The following is an 18,499-nucleotide window of genomic DNA, read 5'->3' as shown; positions in this document are numbered from 1 at the left end:
TAGATGATTAGTTTAAGAGGTACCGAAGAGCGTATATGACATAACGCAGCACTGTCTTCTAAGAGGGGACTTTGAAGTGAAGCAAGATTCGGGAAGCTGACCCTGCAGCCGGTTCACTCTGTCTAATGGTAAAGTTAATCCTGGATTTTATGGTTGCATGATTGCACTCTGGCAATAAAAGAACTGCTTAAATGCTCAATCGCTATGCAGCTCTGGCTTTTTCAGGGAAAACAATTGTGAAGTATCCTTCCTTGTATTACAGAGATTTTCCTATATTGCTTTTGAAAGAAGATGGCTCATTGGGAATTAAGGCTTAGCTTTCCTGCTGCTCCCTGTGGGAGTTGATGTTATTAAGGGTGGTGGGTTGGTGAAGAAGCAGAAAATTTAGTTTCTGATGCTGTGCTGCAACTGACACAGAGTAAAGTAAGATGAGTTTGATGGCTGAGTTGGAGCTGCTCTGGAGGCATTTTGATGGTAGAAGAGCTACTCAGACACTGAGTGGGAGAAATCTCTTGGAGTATGTGCAAGAATCCTAATGCTCAGCCCACCTATTGTAAAGAAATGCAAAGCATATCTTCACCAAATTGCAATAAGCCTCTAGTAGTCATTCAGAAGAAAATACTGGGTAAATCACTTGTATCCCTGAAGTTTTTCCCCTTTAAGGAACTGGGTGCAAGGGCATTAACAAGAATGATAGAAATTATGACATTTCTGAAAAATAAACTTTAAGACTGCTAAAGTAAATGGTAAAAATAGTGGCACATTTCAGTAAAGAGCCGAATTCCAGGATATTTAAGATAATGCAGACAATTTAATAAAGACCTGGCTCTTCCTCCAAGCATTGGGCTAGAAGGGGGGTTGAGTCAGGAGGCTATTAGTCTGATTGTTCCAGGGCCTGGTGGGAAGACTGGTTTTGTTCTTTTTCTTGCTTTTAGTGGTTGTTGGGACCTGCCTACAATCATTATATAAGATAGGTGGTCATATAAGTCCTATAAATGAATGAATGAATTAATGAATGTACAAATTCTCTTCAGTATAGCTGTAAGAATTCCAGATAGTCAAATACCAACCAAACATGATGAAAGAAAGTCACCTTCACAGTAGTTTCAGTTTTACTGATAAATATTCTTCCCTTCCCTTCATTGGATGTTTTATTGTAAATAACAATTGTATTTATTGTTATTATAGATAGATTAATTTTAGTTATATGTGTTGAAATTTCACAACTCAGTGGTACTAAAATATATTGGAATTACAGGAATGGGATACCCACTATAGGTTTTTTTATTATTATTCTAAAGAGGAAAACAAATATTGCAAGAACAGACTGAATTATGTGGCTGAGTGCATTTTATTTGCATAGGTCTTCCTCTGGAATCATTTATTACTGTTAAGAATTCAGACTGAAATAGCCGTTGAGCATGACATGATCTTTACACTTTGGATCAAGGCAAGACCAGCATAGGATTTCATGTGATATTAAATTCACTTTATTGAAGGAACGATCCAAATGTAGATTTCTTTGGCTTATGCAGAGATGTATCACTTAATGGAGTTTGAATTCTGCATGAACATCAGACATTTTGTTTTGTTTTCTTTTTGTTTGATTTATATTCTGCATTTTCTGTAGGAGCTGAAACTGGCATAGATAATGATGGGACCAAAGTCACTTAATGAGCTTTCATGGCTGAGGGAATGGATATGAATGGAAGCTTTCCTGATTTAAATGCAACTATTTAACCTGGCTCTCAGTAGGCTGCAATGTTCTTTGTGGCGATAGCAATGCGTACGTGAAATCTGGAGAAAGCCAACATTGAAGTTTGATGTAATGTTTATGGAATGAAAAACGTTTTAGCAGGATTAGTCAGGATTAGTTGCTTCAGAATCACTATTGAAAACAGTCTTCTCCAATTTGATATCCTGCACACTTCCATAACAAGTCCATTGAGCATGGACAAAAGAATACAGAGGGTATCAAATGAGGGAAAGATTCTGAAGACTGACATTGGTAGAAAAGCATGGATCAGAATGAATTAACCACAGTACAGAGGTCATTCTCTTAACACATTGTGGGTCTTGCATGTGGTAAACAATTCTTTAATACCCTAACACATACAGGATTTACTGGGCCCTTCCATATGCAGGCTCTGCATGTACCAGTCTGAGATTGGTGCCAACTGCTCTTGTGTCCTCACAACATTGGGGAGCTTCTGTGGGTCTTGAGAAATGGAGTCAATAACTTTTCAGCTCAACTCATATTCCAGAGGAAGCATTGTGAGAGCCATTGAGCTATGGTCTTGGAAATTTCCACTGAGGAGAACTCCCACCTTCTCCTAGCTCCTGAATCTTGGGATTTTCCCCTGTGAACTTGCTCAGTATTCAGTACCATGGTACCTTGATGTCTGATGACTCCCATCTTCAGGAGTGTTCAGAGGGCTGACTTTTCTGTTTCCCATACATAGCAAAGGCACTGTCTGGAACAGTGATTTTCCCACTCTTTTATTGATCAGTCAGGTGGTCCCTTCTTTACCTTCATTATCCAAGGATGACCCATGAGGACACTCATGCGGAAGAATGAAAGTGCAGTAGAAGTGAAAAGTAGCAAGGCCAATAGCTGTGTGGAAATATCCACTATCAAATCAAGAATTGTGTTCTATCATCTCAGCTAGATTGACTGTACATTCACATCTTCTTCTGCAAATGCATACTTCCTTCCATATGTAGCCTCTTGATTACTCTTGTTCAAAAATAGTATATAATAAAGACTATGTGTGGCATTACTTTCCTTTGGGTCATGGTCCCACACATCACTGCAGAAGGGCTGCTGTATTTCAGATCTCAGCTTAGTACTTAATGAAGAGATTTTCTTTCCTTTCAATATAAAAAGTCATCTTTAACTCCTGGATGCAAAATCAAAATTAAAATCAGGTGAATTATTGCTTTCATTTTAGATACAATTTGATTCCCTCTCTAACTAATCTTCCTGACAATTCTTGCAGTTTTGTGGTATCAGTGCCAATGTTTGAGAATCTGAGCCTAATTTGTGCACTGAGAAGAAACAGCTTCTTGGTTCTTGCTATTTTGTAAAACATGGTTAAGAATAGACATAGTAATAATAACCAGCAGAGATGGTATTATATTGTAAATTGCATTTTATTTGCATGGGTCTTGGTTTGGAATCATTTACAATTTACATGGTAATTTTACATGGTAAATTACATTGAATGGAAAATAGTGCAGAAAACATAAATATTTCCTATTGCTTTCTTGGACTTCTTCTCAGATCAATACCCTGGCTGGCAAGTGACCTTTGCAAACTGCTCCCATGAAGATGGAGGTGATTTACTCCAAGTATAACTATGGACTGTAGTCACACACTCAGCTGCTCACTCTCTCAATTACTTACATTTGTAATTATATATGCATTCTTACATTTCTTCTGCACACACAGTCATTTTTGTGGCCTCTTTCTCATACAGTTTTCCACATTTGACACATGGTCACATATACCTGAACCTTAATTTTTCTTTTGTGTCAGGAAGTGTGCAAATCAATGGAAGAATGAGTCTGTCATTGTAACTTCATCAAAGGATCTTGGATCCTTCTGAAAGTATAGTTTTTCTGTGAATTGTCAGTGACCAGGGATTAGGGATGTGCTGAGATTTCAGATGAAGTGGAGAAGTTCAGAAATGGAGAAAATTGTGCAGAACTTTTAGGGGGCCCAGAACAAAATCCAAAGACCTAGTCTAGCTCTGGTCCTGGTCTGGATCTCTGAAATGTTCAGTCCTGATCTGTATTTCTAGAATTTTAGGCTACTGCATCAGCAAAACAAGGCAAAACTACAAAACAAATTTAATGGGCACACAGAAAGGCAACAATGAATTATACAATCCTCTCAAAATGTACATTTGGAAAAGATGTACGTCACAAGAGGCAGTATGCTTGGGGATGTTGCATATAATAAAGCTAACATGTTGGGTAGTGGCATTTTTCAGAAAGGTGTATTTTGGGGAAAAAATGTGGATTAGAAATAGTTTGTAATGGTTTTTCCCACAATAGTTTGTAATGGTTAGTTTTTCCCACTAAGCTTTCCAATGTCTGTAAAAATGCATCCACGTCCCTATGCCTATGTCTTGAATATTGAACTGACCAAATATTATTTTGAAACTGCATTTTTTTCTCCCTAAAACTGTGCATGTCGTGTCTGATTGCACATTAAAAAGTCCTACAACAGAAGAGCCTAGGTAACACTTTCCTTTGGAATGTAGAATGGAAGAAATAATACACAGTGACATTGTAGAACAGGTTAGGGACATATTCTGGAATATCATCAATATAATTAATCTAAATCTAATATCTATTCTTCTGGCAACAGGACTTGAAAGAAAGCAGCAATTACCTGTGCTTGAGAAATCCTCACTGATTTCAAAATATTTTATACAAACGTTTTATAACATTAGTGACAATAGATTAGTAATGGCGATTGCTGGATAATCATTTTTTTCTTTTACATTTGCTACTTACTTGTCCAAACCTTTGTAAAAGCTTGGGCTATAAATCAAAGTATACTTAGGATTCAAAAACAGTAATACATTCTTGAAATACATTCAGTTGGCTTTAGGTATCACTTAATGAGCTAAAATCATTTATTACATAGATGACAGAAAGAACATATCAACTACCAATAGAAATCTCTGCATAGTGCTGCTTTTATCACTATGGTTACAGGACCATAACAGAATTCCACATTTGCTGTTTGGCATTGATTGGTGTCTTGTTGGCTTATTTTGTAGCAAAAAGTTATATTTTGTTTCTTCATAAACTCAGGGTGGGTAATATAATGTGTGGCTGCACACATGTTCCACATATGTCATAGCTTGGTAGCTGTCACTTCTGTTTTGATATTAGGCTGCAGATTAATCACAAGACAAATTGCACAAATGAAAAGGTGTCAAAAGCAAATTAAATTGGTTTAAAGAGCTTAGCATAAACAAGGTGGAGGTTGTCATAATTAATTAGACAAACTCGACAATTCTAAGTCAGGAGTCTTGAATATTATTTTTTTTAACCTGAAATAAATGAGAGAAAGTTGAGAAGATGGCAAAGGGAAAATTTTTCAGTTGAACAATCATCAACAGGAAACTGTTGCTGCTGGAAAGGGTGTTTTTTTTAGAGGGGGAGGTCAGTTCTTGATTAAGATTATTCCATGGCTTCTGTCAAATAGGTTAGGGACTGGGTGAAGTAGGAAATCCATACTTCAGAGTGATTTATAAGGTGGAGATCAATCATTTGACTGCTCTGATATATCAAAATTGGTGGCACATTTCAACTTTCTCCTTGAAAAATGCATAAAATCTGGACCGAAGCGAGTGTTGGAGATCTGTAGTACCTTCATATCACAACATATCGCCTGAGTATAGGAAGTGGCAGCAGGGTGGGAGTGAGAGAAAACTGTCAAAACCCCAAACCCACATTGCTTGTTCAGGCCAAGAAGCATGCTTCACTTTAGCCAGGAATTGAAGCCAGGATAGCTTTTGGCAGTCATTGCATTATTGCTTGACAATATTAAATGAAATCTCTCAAAATAGAGCAGGAAGCAATGGGCCTTCAAGTCTGATAGAGGTGATTTTTATCTTTGAGATTTTTTACACTCTGATTTCCTGCCTGCGTTCTCTACTCCACAGGGACTTTTTCCATGCTGCATCACTAAAATAACACTGAATTTCCATTTGTACCTCTTTGGTTGCACATAAATGCTCAATTAGCATTCTGACTCATTGTCAGTCTGTACCAATTTAATGCACTTTTATCCACTTCCATGTTCCTTTAGTTTAATTAACTCAAGCGGATCCAATGACTTAGCAGTTATGAAAGGATTTTGGAATGAAAATCTTTTTCCTGAAAGCATCAGGTAAGAAGTAGAGGGGGAGATCTCTGAATACCAATTTACTTGGTGATTGTGTATCATAGTCAAAGTGGGCTTTCTTCCTTTGATTATATCTGTGCTTCAGGTATAAGAGTGAAGTTTACAGGTGAGAGTGCGGATTTAAGAACTTTTACTAAGGCTACTTTTTTCAATATCTCATATCAACTCTAACAGTGTTAGGGACAATGGTAAAAACACAGATAATTGACAGCAATTTTCCCTAGCCTGGGGTCCTCCAGAGAAATTTGAACTCAAAGCATATCTGGATCTAATAGGGGCTTATATGTAAGTCCAGCAGCACTGGAGGACACCAAGTTGGGGAAGACTCAAGGCACCAGGTACAGATCTAGTAGTATAGCTAAGCAAATCTTGTTTGCAAATCTGTCTGTACAGGAGATGCTTGAACTGTTCCAAAATAGATAGATAGATTTTATCTATTAAAGTGAATTTATGCAAATATAGATTTAGATTGACACAATCATAGCATTTGTAACTTGGACTGGGTCAATTACATATCCAGGTTCTGTCCTTCCAATAATTGGGAAGGAGAGAGGAAGGAAGTGGAAGGGATAGTACAGCAGATCAGTGTTAAATTTTGGATCCTCCAGCTGTCTAAATGAAGAACAGAACCTCAGCCTCAATTTTTTCACCCCCTGGATCTATTTATTCATTAAATTCTTCTTCCACCTTTCCTTCAAGCTGTTTAAGGATGCATACATGTCTTTCCATCCTAAATTTTATCAAAACAACTCAGAAAGGGAAACAATGTTGAATCCACACATCACACTTAACTATCATGTGGTTTCTTTGATTCTGGCTTAAAGAGAATGCAGAAATTTGGCTATTCTCTCTCAGGCTAACAATTACATTTCTTGTTATTCTTAACCAGCATGGCCAGTGGAAGACTGCTCTATGGATCTTGGAGAAGCATGCAGGTTTTCCTCAAGGTAGTCATTTGTTGTGGGTTAAATAGAAAGATAATGGATGACCCAAGGTCACCAGCAGTCTTAATGGAGGAGTCAAAATCTGAACTACAGTCTTGCTCATCTCAGACCAATATTGATATTGATCTTTCTTATATATAGTAATTTTTCATTTGTTTTTCCTTGCAGGAACATAAAATGTCATATATCTTATTATTTCCAAAGTTACCAAAGCAATTCTGGGAGGTAAATGGCTGCACTCCTAATGGCAACAATTGCCTCTGCTCAGATGTCAACCGTATTATTAAAAATTATTCAATTTGATGCAATTTGCATATACTTCACAGTTCCATGTTACCTTTGTGAATATTTTAATTTTTTCCACTGCTGGCTGAAAATTCTGGCAGTCATCCTCCCACTGTTTCTGGAAGTTCTGTTCAATCGGGAATGGAATATAAAATATGAAACATTTAGCTCTTTTCCCTATCAAGGGGAAGAGCTAAAAGCAAGGAAACTCCCATGTATACCAGATTAAAATAAAAAAAAAAAAATTTGAGTTCAAGATGCTTCAAACTTTGTTCTACCTCAGAAGCATTCCTAATAATTAGATGCAGTCCTAGTTTCGCTGTACTGCTCCCAATATGAATAGCTTTAATTTATTAAACTGTAAATAATCTTTAGCTTATACTGATTTCAAGCCACTATAAGATAAAGACTTAGAGTTAGTGGGGTACAAGACAGGTAGACATTCTTGGCGGTGCGTTACCCTAGAGATATGCCTGGCCTCCTAACTTGCATTTCAGGAAATAACTCAATACCTTCCTTTTAAATAGGCCTTTAAGGATTTTGATGCCTAGCTGTAGAGGGTGGGCCATCCTTCTTAATCAGTGGTTATACTAATGACAGTTTTTTTTGTAGTTTAGGGATTGTTCATGCTGATATTGCAGTATACCACTCAGGGTCATTAGATTGAAGCAGTATATAAATCCTGTTAAGAAACCAGCCAACCAACCAACCAATAGTATTTTAAAAAGATGTAATGCACATCAGTGACATGCAGTACAAAGGTGCTTAAATCATACCACTTGGTTTAAAAAATAGATTTCAATGTTTTAATTTCAATTAATAGCCCAATATTTAACTGCAGAGAGAAAAGGTATTTTGTTTGGGGTATGAAATCACATAGAAAAAGAAGCACAGAAACCACTTTTTAATAGAACATCTTATGCTGTCTTGCTAGGCAGATATTTATTTCTTGTTTGTTCAGTCTTTCAGAGGATATCTAGCAAAATGATGTGTTTGCTGTCTGTCTGAGCAATAACATTCCCACAATACTGAAAGCAATATATCAGATGCCTCAGATGTCTGGAAGTCAGCCACAGAAGCATAACGTAGAGGGAAGACGCCTAAGTGACACAGCGGCCTGAAAAGAAGAAACAGAGAGATCAAAGGAAAGCTTATTAGATTATTTGATTGACAAATAAAAATGAAATGCTGCTGTATGAGGCAAATCTTTTGGTGGAAATGCTCAATTATGAAGGGGGCACTTAAAGGTCATTTAACCCAGTCTTCTGTTGTCAGGCACATGGTGACTATGTACTTACATGCATGTGTATTCAATGTACAGTGACACCAAACTAGCATCCCCAAACTTTTACTTTTATGGATCACTACATAATCCCCCAAAGTTTTTGTACACCACCACACATGCCGAGCATTGACAATGCCTCACTCATGGTTGTCTTGGTCATGTATGGCATCTCTAGTACTCTAAAATGAAATATATATATTTTTATAAAGTTATAATGTAAAACAGTGAAATCTTGTACAATGGCCAAATCCTGTGAGATGCTGATATTCTCACCTGAAATCTCCTGAAGTAGTAGGATACTCTCATAATGCAAGGTTTTGACTAAGACCACCAACATCTTAGAAGATTAGGTGACCTCATGGAAATTATACCATTAAAAAACATGTAGTTTGGTGCTCATTCCAAGGACAGCCTGTCATAACCTCACAAACCAAAGATGGTGTCAAAAGTACAAAATGTTGTGGATGAATTCAGGAGCTGCATGGCATATGTATAATGCTTTCTCGGGAGGGAAAATGGGAGAGGAATAAAGGAGCAATATCCACTTGAACATCTATGGTCCTATCAATGTCAGAGAGATTCATATGAAAATACTTTTGAAAAATGGCCATCATGGCATGCTTCTTTTTAAGAATGCGGATCAGTCTACTGTGCCACAAATAGGTTGGTGTTGTCATTTGTGGAGCAAAATGTACTGTGGTGGCTGTTGAGTAGAAGACAGAATGAATTAACAAATTACCCTTTCTCCCATCTTTGATTTTTTTTTTTAATGAATAGAACAATTCTCATCAATCTATAATGGCCAAAACCATAATCATAGGCTCATTCACAGTATGGAGGGAGTAATTTTGTTTTTGTCTGGTGGGTAGCTCTCAGTCATGAGGAGCTTGTCAGAAAAGAGACAGGATAGCATTACAAATCTGCTTGGCTAGTTGTACAGATTTTGAAGATGGAAGCACTCAAGGCACACTATCTGGGTGGACAAATCTGCCAGATTTGCTTTTCTCACCCTCAGGTTGTTTAAATCACAATTAATTTCCACCCAGCCTATGAAGAAATGTATGAAATCCATTCATATATTTTGAATGAAATTCTCTCCCTTATCCATTTAGTAAGCTACTGCAGCTGGATGGTTCTTTTCATGGAGTAGCAACTGTACAATTTCAGATTGTCTCCAAGGGGTGGCAATTTTGTTTGAAGCAGGCCAAAGAATGGTGGAGATATGTTCCCATTGTCCAAATCTGTTGGCTATCTAGTTCTCTGTGTTATTCCAGTCTACTTGTTAAGTGCTCCCTTCCCTGCACCTACTGCTGTCTCTACTTTTCCTTTTCCTACTGAGAAAAAAAGATGAATATCTCTCAGCTGGCCTCATCAACTGTACTTTTAGAGTTATCAGTAGTTCTATGGTTAGTGCATTAGCAATAGCAGGTCATCACCACTTAAAGGAAGTGCATTTATTATTATCAAAGTTTTTCTGCTAATTGGCTGCCACAAGGGAATCTGTATTACCATTCATGCAAGTTGACTGCAAGTTCCCATTGATTGGCATAGTAATGGGAAGAATTTCTGGGTAGCATGTAGAGAACCTCTCCAGCACATGAGTCAGTAAGGTAAAGCTGCACTGAAAGTGAAGGCTGAAAAACTGTTACCTTTTAAGGGATTCTTATTAGTTGCAACCAGGGGTGTCCACAGCAATAAAACATGCATTGTGATATCATTATACAAGCTTCACCCCTTATACTTGCGGGTGACATTGTGACCCAAATGCAAAGAGGCAAAGTTTGCATTATGATATCATGACTCCCATTTTGTCATTTGCCTCCTTGGTACTATGGTTGGGTATTTTCCATGTGGCAAAATTAAGATATTCTTTAGGGATAAGATTTAATTATTTCCTGAGACATTGTAAGGGTGGTTCAAGGAATCCACACTATTAAGCAAACAAAGCACTAAGCAAACTGTACACATACATAATACACATACATTTCCCAGATGCATCAGCAGCAAGCTGGTCTCCTCATTGTCGGCATTAAAAGTGGGCATTGGGCTCATGCTAGAGGGTGAAAGAACGCAAGATGTTTCAGTCCATCCACATCCATTTTTTTTTTGCAACATTCATTCTCATACATACAGTTTTTGTTTGTCCACATCCTCTTTTACTTCATCCTTCGACTAAATATCCTTTTTCATACTTCCCATTAGTGCAACTTCACACATTTTGGTTCTCTTCTGTACCATATTTCTTTTGAATCTATCCCAAGCAGCTTTGGTATCCTCTTTCCTTATGTTCACTTTCTGTTCACTCTGTTGGGAAATTATTCGATCTTTTAGTAGTTTATCATACAAGTACTTTCTCTTCCAGCAGTTGTTCTATTTTGACTCTTGTTTCTTTTCTTGGGTTTTTTTTTTTTTTTTTTGCTCCATAGCCATTTTCCCCCAAATTTCACTCTTTACAAGACCAAATAATGGTCTGCCCCCTATTCAAAACCTCTCATCACCTTTGTATCTTTCACTCATTCTCTTAGACTTTCATCATCAACAGTCAAATCAATCATGCTTTTTCATTCATTCCTTTGCCAGGTGTTCATATGTGGCAAAGCAGCTGCGTCTTTTCTTGGGATAACACAGCTGCCTTCTACAACTGCATCACAATTCTGGGAGAAGACATTTTTGGTTCAAGGAGCTGCAGACAGGTGCTATGTGCATTCCTTTGTGTGTTCCAAGCTCTCCTCCCCCCACCCCCAAATTTGAAGCAGTGCACAGCCCTGTTTGCAAAATTGAATCCAATTTTTATAGTTTGCTTTCTGTAGTAACAGCTTAAGATGTTTCATTTGATAACCATACTGAATAACGAAGGAAGTAAATAATGGAAGTGTCCTACAGTCTCTTACATTAGTCTGTTTGTAGACACAATTCTCCTTATCAATCTTTCCATCTTAAGGGACAATGTCACCTGTGATCTCTGTAACTGATGACTTTGTTCCTGTTAAGCCAGGAGCAAATATATATGTTTATCAAACTCTCTCCTTCAAATGAAAAGGGGAAAGAACAGGTTAATGTGGAAAACCCTTTTACCTTGATGACCCTCCAGAGGAGTAGTTTTCAGTGAACACGAACACTGAAAGCAGAATCTATGAAGAGTGAAATGCTGATATCCTTTAGAAATCCTCTTCCACTGGAAATATTGCTTTTGACGCTGGAAAGTTCTTAACTTTATTTTTAGAATAATGGAAGCAGAAGTTACACATTCTCAGTTGTGGTATCAGATAGTCTGTCTTCCAAAGGCTGTGTAACAGTTTAGGAAGAAAGGATGGAACCAGCTGTTTATATTGCAATATCCATTGCCAGACAAACAAGGGTATGGCTTAGGACTATATCTCATGGAACATTGGAGGGTTATTTGGATTGCCTCAGACAAAATGGCAGCTGTCATACCGATGGCAAAGTTGCCAGGTATAGATAGTCAACAATTCTTATGTTGGAAATACTCCTAACATATGAGCTCCTTGCTCCAAGTATTAGTAATGGATCAGGCACAAGAACTGGAGATCCAAGCTGAAATTGATCAAGCATATTTGAAGGGAGGAGTGATGCAATTTGCCCCATAAAAATATAAAGCCTTAAAAACAGTTTCCTAGTCATATGGTAATGAATATCCCCATGGGGTCCTGTTAGAGTTAACCAAACCTGAATTGGGAGAGAATTTGGAAGAAACCTTTGTCTTTACAAGCTTTTGGGGGGGTAAATTTTCCTTCTGCAAACTATTTTTAAGGCACCTTCATATTGGTTTTAATGGCTTCAACATGCCACAGCCCCACACAGTATTTCTCCTTAAGCTTGTAAAATTGCTTCAGCCGAGGCAAAAGAAAGAGGAAATGTTTCTATGTGATAGGTCTCTGGTTTTGCTCTCTAACTTGTATAAGGTTGAAATTCTCTTTTACTCTTTTTTTCATTAATACTTCTAAGAATTACTTCTTTAAAACAATGGCCTATGAAGTAAGGATGGAAAAAGAATGGATAGCTTGAAGTATTTCCAGTTTTTATCACTATGGCATTTATAAGTTTGCCTGAATTTAAAACACACAAACATACATACATCCACAAGTTTGCATTTTCATTAATGCATATATTGGCATGGTTCCCAAAATACAATTATATAGTAAGGTGGGGTCAGTTGAAAAGGGGTCAGTTGACTCAGTCAACTAAAAATAGCCCAATACAGGCCCAATCATGCTCAGAGATGAACATTACTCAGTCTGTTGTGTCATGGTTCTGTGAAATAACCCAAATTTGAAAAGAGTGGAAAAGAGGTTTTATTGGAATCCTTAGGCCAAACAAGGGATCAATACTTTAAATCAGTGGATTTGTAATGGTTGTTTTAAAGAGTGTGAGAGATTGTGTTTTGAATATAGCAACTACAACATTTGCTTGGCAATATATACAACTGAAACATGTACTAACTAAACAGTATAGCCCAGATGGTTTAGCAGCTGTTTAGGATCTTTAAGAGATGTAGCATTTGAACAGAAACTAGCAATCCAATTTTATGTGGAATTAAAAAGTAAAATGAACTTTTGTATTAGTTACATATCTGAATTGTGGAATGAATATCCAGTTTTGGATAATCAATGGGTTTAAGCATTAAGAAACATAAAATATACTTATTTAAAAATGAAATTAATTCATAAGAAAATATTTTATGTTTATTGAACTTCTCAAAGAAGGCTTAAAAAGGGTTGGACATTTAATTTTTTGGGATGGCCGTATAAGAAATCTGAAGGCTCTTTAACTCATATGACCTGATCTTGTCCAGCTGTAGCTTTGTTTTGATTTCAAATCATTACACTTGTTAATACAATATTGGAAAGAAATATTATAATTAAGAAAGCCAGTTTGGTGTAGTGGTGAAACATCAGGCCAGAAACTGGGAGATTGGGAGCTCTAGTCCCACGTTAGGCATGAAGCCATCAGGGTGACCTTGGGCCAGTCACTCTCTCTCAGCCCTAGGAAGCAGGCAAGGGCAAACCACTTCTGAAAAACCTTGCCAAGAAAACTGCAGGGACTTGTCCAGGCAGTTACCAGGAGTCAACATTCACATGTAGGAACAACAACAACAACCACAAAGTTAAAGACTTTAATGTTGTACTATATTTCTAAAACAAGGGATTTGTCTTCTCATAAAGAGCTTTGGCTATATCTGTCAGGTTCGGTCAGCACGGGGCTTCGGGGAAGCTCACAGCCAGACCACGCGAACTCCACTGGCGGCAGCTAGCGAGGGAAAGAGGAACTGAAAGTGCCGCTAATTAATGGGCCACCTGCGCCCAGCCAAACAGGAAAACCGCAGCGGAAGTTTTAACTCTACACTGATAACGGCGCGAACCAACAATGAACGGGGCCGCAGGCAGTGAAACAAGATCGCCGCGCAACACAGAACCCTCGGGCTTGCACGTAACGGGGGGGGGGGACCAACCCAAGCCGGAGGGGGACTGTCAATCAAGGACAATGGACCCTGACCGAACCTGCCATCATGGACAATTAAGAGGGATTATTGGGGGGCTGATAATCTGCAACGGTAACGCGATCACGGGCGAAAAAAGCGTGGGAAGGGGGGAATATAACGAGTGATACAATTGTACCAAGCCAGTCCTGGCTTTGCTTGTGACTGCTACGTTACGCATGAGTAAACCTCTTTTGTGAACCACACATGTCACGGGAGTTTCTCTGTCGAACGGGGCAAACCTTACAATATCAAGTCTGGGGCATGGCAAAGAGGATACATCCAGGTTTTTTTCTGTATAACCATTGTTTAGCTTTTTTCTTCCTGTTTGTGGTATAATTTTCTATATTTCACTATTAAAAATAATAAAAAATAGAAAGTTATGACATGGGTATACAGGTAATCCTCGACTTATGACTATTCATTTAGTGACCATTCAAAGCTATGACGGGACTGAAAAAAGTGAATTATGATTGGTTCTCGCACTTATGACTGTTGCAGCATCCCCATGGTCATGCGATTGTGATGTGGGCACTTGGCAACTGTCGTGGATTTATGATGGGTGCAGTGTCCTGTGGTCACACGATTGCCAATTGCAAACTTCTGAGCCAGCTTCCGACAAGCAAACTCAATGGGGAAGCCAGCAGGCAGGGTCGCAAATCATGGTCATGTGATGCCTCGCTTAATGACTGCAGTGATTGGCTTAATGAGTGTAGGAAAAAAGGTTGTAAAATCAGGTGCAGTCATGTGATGCCTCACTTAACAATCACACCACTTAATGGCAAATTCTATGGTTCCTATTGTGGTTGTAAGTTGAGGACTACTTGTACCTATAGTAGTCAATTAATCTATTTTGCTTACTTAGTCCTCCAAGAAACAGAGCTGAAGAGAAAGAGCGGCTGAGAAAGTAAGCCTTTTGATTATAGAATGCATTGGCAAGACCTATCTGCACACCTCCCAACACACTGATTGGCTGCAGCGGCCAAGTCCCATGGGAAAAGGTGAGTGAGTGCTATGTTAGTAGAATGGTGGTTGTGTTTTGTCAAAGCCAACAATAAGATGATTTGAATGGGTTATGTCTGATTGGATTAAGCACATTGTAGAATCAGGCCATTTTCTATGACCTTTATTTTAAAATATGTGTCATTGTGTGCAATTTTCCTTAATATAGTCAGTTTTGTATACAAACCTGAGCTAGGAGCTGCTTTTCAAAATTCAGAGAGGTGTACAATCTAAAGGATAAACTGTATTTTCAAGTAGTTTCTCAATACAATATCAAATTTAATTTTTACTTTTAAAGTGCTGTGTAATTTGCCAATAGCTCATCTTTTTCTTTAAAAAAATAGTTTTGAATGCTCTGAGTGAGGATTTATTTCAGGTACCCCATCTATGTAACTTCATGAAGGTATTTTAGTGATGGCACCTTGATTTGTGGAAGTTGCCTGCCAAACAAGTTTGCCATGTTTCTCAAAAGTAATCTTTCAAAATGTAGTGAAAAATGTATGTCAAGGTTAGGCAGCTCCTTGATGTTCAGGATTACAGTTCCCACATATCCAAAATGTCTGGAGGTTACCAAGTTCTCTTCCTACCCCATCTTTTAGGCAGTCAATCACAGCACTTAGCTGATGCTGAAGTTGCTGCTCTTATAGATCAGTGTCCAGGATTTGATCAAGGGCATGAGATGTTGTGAGTAGTAGTTCAGTAGCACCTGCTCTAAATCACCTTGCCAGGGGAGGAAATATGGAGTAAAACTTGTAAGATACATTAGCATTATTTTCATGCTATAGCTAAATCAACTAAGGCTGTAAGAAAGTATTATAACTGAGACCAGATAGTGAGATCAGAGGAGAAGTGAAATTTAAACTAATGACTTCCCAATGTAGAGTTCATAGCTGTTACAATTTACCAGCTGTAGACTAGCAGTGTTCTTTAATTCATTTAAGTTGCTTTAGAAGCTTGCTGTTCAGCACACATATATTTTAAAAGAAATAAGAATAAAATAAATAGCCTTGCTTACTTGTAATCCCCTTAGCTGAGCAATTCTTGGACCAATATCTTCAGGACAAATAATATCAGGTGCAGAAAGCCATTTGCATTCTATCAAGTGTCTTGTATATATGATAGATAATGACATGGAAGTTGCTTTATTTGACTGGCAAATCACTTCCCTTGACTCCAATTCACTACTAACTCTGATCCTCATATTTACAGTTCACACTATGATAGTAGTTCTAATGCTGAGAAACCCACCGTAGCATTTTACTTAGACTTCAACCAGCTGTTTCATTCATTCATGTCCAGGCGAGATGAAGATGTTATAGTAGCCACAGGGCTTCAAAGATTATTGGAATTATCTCAGTTGAGATGTTTTATTGAGACACATTCACTCATAACAAATTGTAACAGCTCACTTTCCAATACACTGTATTTTAAAGTTTGCTCATTTGGATGGTCTTCAGCATAAAAAAAAAACCCAAAAAACAAAAAAATGCTTTTTAAACACATACTTTTTTTTTCAAAACTGCCATGTCAGAGACAATTGATAGTAGGATAATTTCAGTGATATATGATTATTGGAGGCATTGAAGAATTCAAGAGAGAAGACTTGGCTTTCTTCCAAACTACCTTTCCTGGGGTGGGTTGGTGGTGGAAAATCAACCTCTAAAAATCTGTTAAAATATGATTATCCTGATCAACCATAAAATCTAAATACTAGGACTTAATCCAGTTGAGGCTACTTGCAATTATATCCTATGGATTAGTTTTGGCTCTACTGAAGCACTGCAAGGAAAGGATAATCAATTTACAATCCAATGGCAGTCACATAATATGTCACATTGTATTCACTGGGGTTTATTGAGTAAAATTGCAATTCTGTACAACAGGATGGGCAACCTGCAGTTTCAGGTCAAATGTGCCAAATGTGCCCCTTGACCTAATTTCAAAAGCCTTCAAGTTCTGATCAAAATTAGCTGTTCTTTTTGGCAGGAGGAAAAAGGGGTTGGGGGTTGGGTGGGAGAAGATAACAGACTGAAAGGGGTCAGAAGAAGAATATAAGAAATGCCAGAAAAAGGGCAGCTCCATCCACTTTTGATTCTGCCCATTAGTTACTTCAGCCATAGTTACTGTAGCACCAGATAGAGCCACCAATAGATTCCTATAATAGATCACTACTTCTCTACCACACATTGCCTCTACTTTAGGAAATTATTGGAGTCCCACTGGAGTCAACAGAGCTTATTACTAAATTCCATGAGTGTAATTTCTCTGTAGAGATTATTTTGCCTTTAGTGAAAAGTTTAGAGGGCTAAATGTGGCCCGCTATTGAGTAAATTCAACTATTATTTAAGCTGTAAGAACTCCCTAGTACCTGGTTGCCACCAACTTCTGGTCAAGTCTGCCACAGTTTCCCTCCTGCATTGTGTCTCCAAACCTTGCTTTCCTGACCCATTTTGGGATTAAAATCCTTATTAAGCAGATAAAAGTATGTCTGATCAAATTTTGCATATCAGCCTCCCAGTCAGGATTTTTGAGTTGGCTATCCTGCTTACTTCATTAGGTCGGACTTTATTGTAAATCTTTTTGGCATTATATAACATAATGTTATAAATACATATTAAAAACTGCATATTTTCATAGTGAGTGAGGCAGGAAAGATGAAAAAAGAGGAGGTTCAAAGGAAGTAATTTCTTACACGGTAATCCACAAACCTAGCACAGGGCCAGCCAATGCCTGTGTGAGCTCACAAGTGGAGTTCCAACAGTTGAAATAAATTCATAGGCTGCTGACAGGCACAATTATTATATAAATCACACTCCCAGCAGGGGAACACAAAGAAACATATGTGCTTCCAACAGGGTTCTCTTATTGATAAGGTGAAAGTAAGACAGATGGCTGGAGCACTTTTCAGCTGCAGTAAGTGTTTCAGCATTAATGCTGAGAACACTAATCATGGCACCACACCAGGACAAGGCATTGCAATCTATGTCCCTTACCTGCTGTGTCTTCTTGATTGCAACACCACATCAGTTTCAGGGAATGCACGCAAGCTGTAGCTCAGACCGGTTCCCCCTTAACTCAGCAGGTCTCAAGTTGTTCTGAAGATGTGATGGACTTTAATGGCCATGCTGCCTGAGAGATGATGGTAATTGCTGTCTGATACAGTTAGAGGATCCAGGCTGGAGAGGTTGGCTTTAATGTTAAAAACTGGTTGTCATTGATAGGCGAGGTTTGGAGACTCTACCCCACCATCAACACTCATTTTGGGGTGGGAGTCAGATCCTGTTTTTTGCAGGCTTGGCCCCTGAACCTATTCTGAACTGTTCCATCTGAGAACTTCCAGCCCATTGTTACAATCCCCTTTTCTAAAAGATAGGTAGAAAGGGGAAGTGATGGAGGGAATTTATAGGGACTTCAGAGTCAAGGTGTAGATATAGTTCTGAGGAAGCATGAGAGCATCAACTCTGTAAGGAAGCATGATACAGTTTCCCCATTTCATAACATTAACAGATGTTGTTATCAAGCTATACAAGATAACTCCTCCATAGGCCTGTAACATGTCC

Source organism: Python bivittatus, unplaced genomic scaffold (assembly GCF_059951505.1).
Source record: "Python bivittatus isolate LINGU-HERP-01145 unplaced genomic scaffold, Pbiv_v1 ctg000480_np1212, whole genome shotgun sequence".
In the NCBI taxonomy this organism is placed as follows: Eukaryota; Metazoa; Chordata; class Lepidosauria; order Squamata; family Pythonidae; genus Python; species Python bivittatus.
The sequence above is the reverse complement of the archived record's forward strand: the minus strand, read 5'-3'. Positions refer to the sequence as shown.